The sequence below is a fragment of the Rhinopithecus bieti genome, unplaced genomic scaffold, assembly GCF_001698545.2.
Source record: "Rhinopithecus bieti isolate Rb0 unplaced genomic scaffold, ASM169854v2 scaffold_48387, whole genome shotgun sequence".
Taxonomy (NCBI): Eukaryota; Metazoa; Chordata; class Mammalia; order Primates; family Cercopithecidae; genus Rhinopithecus; species Rhinopithecus bieti.
In genome coordinates, this window is record NW_016819911.1 from 1,186,193 (window position 1) to 1,195,554 (window position 9,362).

Sequence of the window (9,362 nt, forward strand, 5' to 3'; positions counted from 1 at the left end):
ATGCTCTAAAGTCCTAAAAAAAAAAAAAAAAAGAAGCCAAAGGTACTAAAAACGGATAACTGCAGGAAACAGTTCTACTAGGACTAAGGGAATAAAATGATGGAGATTGAGAATACAGACCCTGGGAGTTTGAGGTAGGGGCTCATAGAGTTCATGATCAGGCCTTTGAAAAGAGGATGACACCTGGCGGCTGGGAACCCCGGGAGCTGAGAGGGTGGACCTTGTGCAGGTGGAAGACATATCTAAGAGGAGCAGGTATCACTCAGCCACTGCTAGTACCTCTGAAGGAGCATAATGTGATTGGTGCTCAAGTCCAGAAAGAAACAAGAGGTTGCAATGTATGCTTACTCGGCTTGTGTTTCAAACAGAGGTCTGTCTGAAACCAGTGCCTGATGCTCATCCTTACACAGCACCACATTTCCAAGTCCTTGTTTTACTTATTTGCATTTTATTCTACACAGTTGCCAAAATACTCTCCCTAATAACAAAACCGTAATTATATTGTGCCATTTCCTAAATCTCTATAATCATTTCCTGTAGACTAAAGTTTTAAATATGTACTCCTCTCCCTTGTGTCAATGGCATTCTAGAATTTTCTGGCTTTTCTTCACTGCTTCCCTAAATGCCTTCTTTGCCCCCATTGAACCCCATTCTTCCTTGGAAATGCAGCAGATTTTATTTTTATCTTCAACATCTTATAGACCACAAATCTCAGCCTCGTATTATCCCTGAGTTTATTTTCAAAAAATAACGATACATACATGCAAAAACCACCTTGTCTTTAATTTCATAGCAGCCACAACCAGCATGAATGAAATAGCTGCTGCACAATTAAAATTACCGAGTGTTACTGAAAATTAAGAAGCCTAATTTTAGCCAGTTAAAACTTAAGTGACAACTTAATGTGTAACTAAGACTGAAAGAATGTAATACTGTCAATGTAAAATTTTTACACCTTTTCTGATTTTCACGTACATGGTAGACTGGTTAAAAGGATAAGTTCTAAATTTTCAGCAATTCAACAACTAAGATTCTGATTTGGGGCCTCGTGCAGACACACTCAGTGGAAGAAGAGTTAACCGCATGTGAGTTGCAGCATTTCAGAAAATTCTAAAGCAATATTTTTCCTTTTTTGCTCTTTGAGTTGCAAAACTAGCTTTCAACAGGAAAAGAAAATTTGCTACTTACCCTTGGAAGGTGTCTTTTCTATGTGTGAAAATACTAAGGCGAAGATGTCAAATATTTCACATTTGCTTGAGCCTGTGAAATCTAAAGAGATGTGAGATTTTCTTGTTATTCAGATGACTCAGATTGGAGGTATAGGAGCTTCACCTGCCCATGTGGATCTCCTGGAGCTGCCCTATCATTTTATTTTATTTTATTTTTTATTTTTTTATTTTTTATTTTTTTGAGACGGAGCCTTGCTCTGCCGCCCAGGCTGGAGTGCAGTGGCCAGATCTCAGCTCACTGCAAGCTCCGCCTCCCGGGCTTACGCCATTCTCCTGCCTCAGCCTCCGGAGTAGCTGGGACTACAGGCGCCCGCCACCTCGCCCCGCTAGTTTTTCGTATTTTTTTAGTAGAGACGGGGTTTCACCGTATTAGCCAGGATGGTCTCGTTCTCCTGACCTCGTGATCCACCCGTCTCGGCCTCCCAAAATGCTGGGATTACAGGCTTGAGCCACCGCGCCCGGTCCATTTTATTTTTAAAAGACAACTATTAAAGATTTTGCTCTTCTCTTTAAGATATAAAATTACTATTATTTCCCTTTATGTAGAAAAAAATAAAGGTCATCCTGGAACTATGAATTTGTGACAAAAACAGCAAATCTTATAAGACATTTAATTGCTTAGAGCACTTAAAATCCAATTTCTTTGTATCAGTTCCAGACCAACTTCTGCACAATTTAGTACTTGAGTCTCTAAACACAAGTACTCTGTTTTTTTGGCTAGGAATTTGCCTACATATTCAAATTATGTCAGCCTGTAATTCATTCAACTCCACATTCATTCCTTCACTCATTTACCCTATCATCAGTGCTTACCTGCCACCTGCTCTATATTAATGCATAATCCCTTGTGTTATTTCTGGAACTCTTCCAACAGTTATGGGTCACGGTGACAGTACACCACTTCATACACAGGCTGAGCACTTGTTCTCAGTGATGAGCTACACATGTTGGCCAATACCGTCACAATGTGATGCTTTGGTTCCTCCTGTACCCTTGAGGAGATGGCATCTGGTCCAAATTTTGGGTCCCTTTGAAGATCCATGATAGGTAACTGTCATCTAGATAGCAAAGACACTTGACCAGTCAATTAAGTATTCCAAAATCTAAGAAGTTTATGTAGGTGAGGATAATTAGTCGTAAAAATAAACTCAGTATAATAAGCCTTAGGAAGTGGAACCTAGCCAGGATCTCATCTAATAAAAATAAATTAAGTTGAATTTTAAATTTTTAGAGGTTCAAAACAATCATTTACATAAAACTTTACTCGAGTTTGGGATTATGTTTTAGTAATGTCTACAAAAGCAATGTTGACTTCCCATTGTATTGAAACTTTTTCACTTTGAAGAAATTGGGTATTTAAAACACTAAGTAAGTAGCTCTCAATTTTCTAAGCCAGCTTATACCTTCCTCACAGTCATAGTCAAAATGTATTCCTTCTCTGAGGACAAGTGGAGCTTCCACCTTGGGAACATTCACCTCTCCTTCCCTGCAGTCACTTGTTTTACCATAAGATATAGTAAACTTAATTTTTTTTTTTTTTAGATCTTCATGGTAACAGTACTATTGTTTGTTTATTATTTACAAAGAGAGAAAGGCATATTTTACTTTCCTTTTCGAAATTTATTCTTATTCTACATGTGATTATTTTAGACATACGTTCAAAACACTTAAATAAAGCTAAATTACAAAAACAGAAAGGGGCATATACTTTCCTAACCTTCTAAACAAAATATTTTGTATATGAATAATAAGTTTGAGTACAAGTTTCAAGATGTTTATTTTTATGTGTTCTACCATTGAGAGATTATATAACATACAAAATAAATACTGACAATGAGAACTGTCAATGTTTTTTGGAGTTGGAATCAGATGTTTTAGTCATGGTGTAGATGCTTGTTTTGTGTTATAAATTTGTTCTTTTAGAATAAATTTAATACTTTAAATACTTTAAATAATTAAAATGCTTTTAATATGAGAACTAATTTGGACATATAGAGCTTGACTTAAAAGCAGAATGCCTATACAGATATTAATAGTGCTACTTTGTAAGTGACAATTCTGGATTTTGATGGAAAATATAAAATAAGCTCCTTTGTGTCCATCTTAAATAGTCAAAATCAAATAATATAAAATATTTTAGATTAATTAAAGCAAATTATATTTGGAATTATAATTCCCAAATTATATACCATAGTATAAAATATTTACCATATAGAGTGAATAACATCAACCTGGGAAAAGAAATAGACTAAAAGACGGGACAATAAGAAGAAAACAGCTATTAGTCTAATTTGTAATATAAGATGCAAAAGCTTTATACCTGGAAATTACAATAACATCAAGTTAAGAGTCAATTCCTTATCCAACTGAACATACTGACAGAAAAAACGAAGTAAGCAATTAGTTGAATATGAGAAACAGAAATAACGAAAGTACTGTTTTAAGTAACTATCAGACAATGTCAAACTGAATATAGGACCTGTCGCTTCTCTTGTTTCAAAAAGAGTTTTAGGTGAAGAAGGTCAAAATAAAAAATATTTTTCTCCTGTTATCAGTATGCATAAATATTTGACAACCTGGCCTTATCAAAGGATGAAAGAAGTGTACTTGATTTCACTGGTGTTAGATTAGATTACAACAGGAAAACAGTTCAAATTTTGGCTGTTGGATTCAACAGCCATATTCCTACCCTTATTCACAAATGTTAAAAAGGTCATTTGAAAATGATCAATAATAATAACAAGAGCTGATTATTTATTATGTTATGCATTTAGATCATCACTTTGAATGTGTTATCACAGATTTAATATCAAAAGTAGAAGTAGGTAATTTCTATTTTTCAGATAAGAAAACTGAGGTATCAACAGTTTCTCAAGTTTGGATGTGACATATAATTAAGATGCCTTCCAAATTCACATGTGAATTAGAAGATCTTATTCTGTTCTGACTAGAAATTTGAGTTCAGGCTGGGCGCGGTGGCTCATGCCTGTAATCCCAGCACTTTGGGAGGCTGAGGCGGGCAGATGACCTGAGGTCAGGAGTTCAAGACCAGCCTGGCCAACATGATAAAACCCCATCTCTACTAAAAATACAAAAATTAGCCAGGCGTGGTGGCATGCACCTGTAATCCCAGCTACCCAGGAGGCTAAGACAGGAGAATTGCTGGAACCTGGGGGCAGATGCTGCCGTAAGCTGATATTGTGCCACTGCATTCCAGCCTGGGTAACAGAGCAAGACTTCGACTCAAAAAAAAAAAAAGAAAGAAAGAAATTTGGGTTTACACCTAATCACAGTAAGATAATATAGACCTTTTTGGTAATTAATGAGGAAGACACACTTCTGGTAATCACGCAACAAATTTTTTATCTCTTTTTTTTCTTTTTTCTTCTTTTTTAGATAGAGTCTTGCTCTGTCATCAGACTGGAGTGCAATGGTGCAGTCTTGGCTCACTGAAATCTCCGACTCCCGGATTCAAGTGATTCTCCTGCCTCAGCCTCCCAAGTAGCTGGGACTATAGGCACGCATGCCACCACACCCAGCTAATTTTTGTATTTTTAGTAGAGACGGGGTTTCACCATGTTGGCCAGGATGGTCTCGATCTCTTGACCTTGTGATCCACCTGCCTCAGTCTCCCAAAGTGCTGGGATTACAGGTGTGAGCCACTGTACCCAGCCTAACTTTTCAGTAATGATATTAGCCAGCATTTATTAAGTGCTCACTCTGTACCAGCCACTCTTCCAAGTGCTTTACATATATTCACTCTTTTAATATATGACCACCCTGTAAGGTAAGTCATTATTTCTCCATCATACTGATGGAGAAACAGAGAAAGAAAGCCACATGGTCATATGGCTCATCAGTGGGAGAGCCAAGATGCAAATCCAGGCATTCTGGTGCCAGAGTCTGCCTTCTTAACCACGACATAAGGCTTCTTTCCCCCGTCACATTAATTTACCCTAAACAATATTTCCAGAGATCCTACTATTAATATTAAAAAGGACCTGTAGTTAACTGTGTTGAACACACACCACAGAGAGAAATTAATGGCAATAGAACTTACTCTGTGCTCCAGGCCCAATGCAGTATTATATGGGCCTAAGTCAAAATTTGTAAGTCATACAATAAGGCTATCTCTTCCAAATCAAATGATTTTAAGAGCCATCATAATCACAGGCTGTCACGCAGCATGCTTTACGTAAGTACAGTGCCTTGATCAAAGTCAACATCTGGCAATGTGGATTGGATGCCAGATCTCTCCAGCTCCAATACTCAGGATTTTTTCATTGTACTTTGCAAGAAGTGTAAGAGGGGTCCCTACATAAATTTATTTAGGGAATTAAAATGTAAACATAAATGACAAAATATTTGTATACAGATTCAAGACAACAATGAAAGCTATATCACATTACATTTCCTGAAAGCAAAATGACTAATCCCCACACATGTTCAAGAAAGTTAATTACATACATACATAAATATTTGTACTTAAAAGGGAAAACTTGCTATTTCTCCTTCTTCTAGATGAATTTTCTGCAGTATTTTTTCCTCACTTCTTCTACTCATGCCATACCAAACTATTTACCATTTCCTAAATACCCTACATCCTTAAAAATTCTCTGGAATGCCCTTCCCATTGATAAATCCTATTCATGCTTCACGAGAGTTTATATGTCACTTCCTCGTGCAGTGTGACCCGAATTGCTCTATCATATTAAGCTGGCAATTATCATATTGTGTAAGAGTTATCACTCTGTATATTTGTCTCTTACTAGATAGATTGTTCCTTACTTCATAAGCAATGTTCCTTTGCTTATTTTCTAATTTTTGTATGTTGATCATAATATATCTGGCTCACCTTTTCCTGGAATTAAATTATCTATATTATATATTAAGTTATTATAGGTATATCTTTTAGTGTAATAAAAATATTTCAACATATATTTTAAATAACTTTGCTCATTTGCCTATTTTTGTGTTTTTAAATTTATTTTATTTTATTTTATTTCATTTTATTTTATTTTATTTTTGAGGCGGAGTGTCACTCTGTCACCCAGGCTGGAGTGCAGTGGTGTGATTTCGGCTCCCTGCAACCTCCGCCTCCTGGGTTCAAGTTAGTCTCCTGCCTCAGCCCCCCGAGAAGCTAGGACTACAGGCGCCGTCACCATGCCCAGCTAATTTTTATATTTTTAGTAGAGATGGGGTTTCACCATATTAGCCAAGCTGGTCTCAAACTCCTGACCTTGTGTTCCACCCATCTGGGCCTCACAAAGTGCCGGGATTACAGTTGTGAGCCACCGTGCCTGGCCGATTTTGTTTATTTTTTACATTCAATACTTATTCCAGTTCTTAGTCTTTTCCTACCGTAGATTTCATTTCTGTTATTTTTACATTTAGTTTCCCAGAAATATTTCTTTATCTCATCCAGCTATCTTTTTATCTTATTCATTCATTCATCATGTTTTTATTACACAAGCCTATGGAAATAGAGCAGTAATGAAACAATTATTGCCCTCATAAAGCTTACATTTTTATTTTTCAAATTCTTGCATGGGTTTCTGTTTCATACCTCTGTTATCCTACTAAGAATACCAAACAGCTCTGCAAGATTGTTTCCTGTTCTCGTATTTCAATGTTTTTAGAAATATGACTTTGCTCTGAATGTTCAGAGAAACACTATCTCCCTTCTGCAGGTTAATATGCATAGCTCCTAGCTAGACCACCGGCATCGCTCATCTTTTCAACTACTACAACTCTGCTGCCCTGAGTCAAAATCTGCTACTTCCTTTTACTGCCTCATTGTTGGACACAAAATAAAGACCAGTATCTAACAGCATAAAATCTCCAGGTTATACTCCTAAAAGAACACCTCCTAGATCCAGTATATAAAGGATGATCTCTAGCTCCCTCAGCCTCATTGCTCATCCCCCTCCCTAACTCCTATTCGAGCCTCTTGTCCGGCAGTGTCACTGGATGTAGGAAGAAAGACACAAATGTGAAGCCTGGGGGTAAGATGGGAAGCAGCACTCCGGCAACCTCACGAAAGCAGTGCCCACACCTTAAAAGTGTGTTTGTCACTTTTCTGATTGGTATAATTTTGGTATTTCTGAACCAGGAGACAGATATTGAGACTACGACAGGGTTTTCAAAAACTATGTCAAATTTTCTGTTTTCTGAAAGTATGGGCTCTGCATTACCCTGTGCAATCTACTTCCATGAAATTTGTTTTTAATGAAATTTTCAGATTCTTGCTACGGGCTAATTATTAGTTCTAATGTTTATCATGAGTGTTTTCATCATTATCTGTGTCTTTATAGTTCTTTTTTCTTTTCTTTTCTTTCTTTTTTATGACATGGAGTTTCACTCTTGTTGCCTAGGCTGGAGTGCAACAGTGTGGTCTCAGCTCACCACAACCTCCACCTTCTGGGTTCAAGCAATTCTCCTGCCTCAACCTCCTGAGTAGCTGGGATTACAGGCATGCACCACTATGCCTGGCTAATTTTCTATTTTTAGTTGATATGGTGTTTCTCCATGTTGGTCATGCTGGTCTTGACCTCCTGACCTCAGGTGATCTGCCCGCCTTGGCCTCCCAAAGTGCTGGGATTACAGGCATGAGCCACCATGCTTGGCCCGTCTTTATATGTCTTTTAGAGGAAAGTTAGGAGAGATCACATAAGGGTCTGCAGTAAATATACCATTTTAAAACTGAAGCCTAACTTTTAAATTTTAAATTTGAAGTATTCAAATTCTCTGATTCCCATTACAAAGAATGAGAAAATGAAGCATCTGTATGCTGAAAACTATAAAACATTAATGAATAAAATGAAGAAGACACAAATAATGGAAAGGCACTTTGTGTTCATGGATCAAAAAAAAAATATTGTCAAAATGTCCATACTATCTGAAGTGATCTATAAATTTGATGCAATCCCTATCAAAATTTCAATAGCATGTTTTGCCAGCATAGGAAAAAACAATTCTAAAATTCATATGGAGCGACAAAAGACCTTGAATAGTTAAAGCAGTCTTGAGCAAGAAGAACAAATCTGGAGGCATCACACCTCCTAATTTCAAATTATATTACAAAACTTCACTAGTAAACAGTGTTGTACCAGCACAAAAACAAACACACAGAGCACAATGGAAAGTCCTGAAATAAATCTGTGCATATATAATCAACTAATATTCCACAAAGATGCCAAGAATATACAATGGGGAAAGGATAGTATCTTTAATTAATGGTGTTGGAAAACTGGATATCCAACTGCAAAAAATAAATAAATAAATAAATTGGATCTTTATTTTACATCATACACAAAAATCAATCAAAATTAAAGACTTAAATATAAGACCTAAAACTATAAAACTCAGAAGAAAATATAGGAGAGAAGCTCCTTGATGTTGGTCTTGGTAATAATTTTTGGGGTATGACCCCAAAAGCACAGGCAATAAAGGCAAAAATAAACAAGTGAGACTACATTACATTAAGAAGTTTCTGTGCAGCAAAGAAAACAATCAGCAAAGTAAAAAGGCAACCTACAGAATGAGAGAAAACTTTTGCTAACATATATCTTACAAGGGGTTAAATTCGTATGGAATCACATTTTTAAAATATTTTAATTGAAAAAAAAATATAACCACCATGTGATCCTGCAGTCCCATTTTGGGTATATGTCCAAGGGAAACAAAATACTTTCTAAAAATGATATCCGCACCCGCATGTTCACTGCAGCAATATTTACAAAAGCCAAAAAATGAACCATCTAAATGTTCTTTTATGAATGAATGAATAAGGAAAACATGTGTGTGCGTGTGTGTGTGTGTGTGTATGTGGAGGCATATATATGTGTGTTTATACATATATGTGTGTGTGTGTGTATATGCACACATATTCCAAAGAAGGATAATATGGGACAATATTATTGAACCTAGAGGACATTATGTTAAGTGAAATATGCCAAGTACAAAAAGAAAAACACATGATCTTACTTATATGTGGAATTTTAAAAAGTAGAATTCATAGAAACAGAGAACAGAAGAGTAATTATCAAATATCAAAGAGTGGAAGAAATGGGGAAATATTAGTTAAATGTCAACTAATATTTAATAAAATATTAAATATATAATAATATTTGT

At 36.2% G+C, this 9,362-nt stretch overlaps 1 long non-coding RNA gene across 1 annotated transcript in view; it reads right to left on the bottom strand.

Annotated features, from left to right (window-relative positions):
- Window positions 1-1,189: 1,189 nt before the first annotated feature.
- The window catches only part of LOC108520044 (uncharacterized), a 20,374-nt gene continuing 12,201 nt past the window's right edge, over window positions 1,190-9,362 (bottom strand). The window contains exons 2-3 of the long non-coding RNA XR_001882816.1: window positions 2,043-2,287; window positions 1,190-1,269 (exon numbers count right to left, since the gene is read on the bottom strand). This is a non-coding gene — a long non-coding RNA (uncharacterized LOC108520044). The remainder of the gene's footprint in view (window positions 1,270-2,042; window positions 2,288-9,362) is intronic.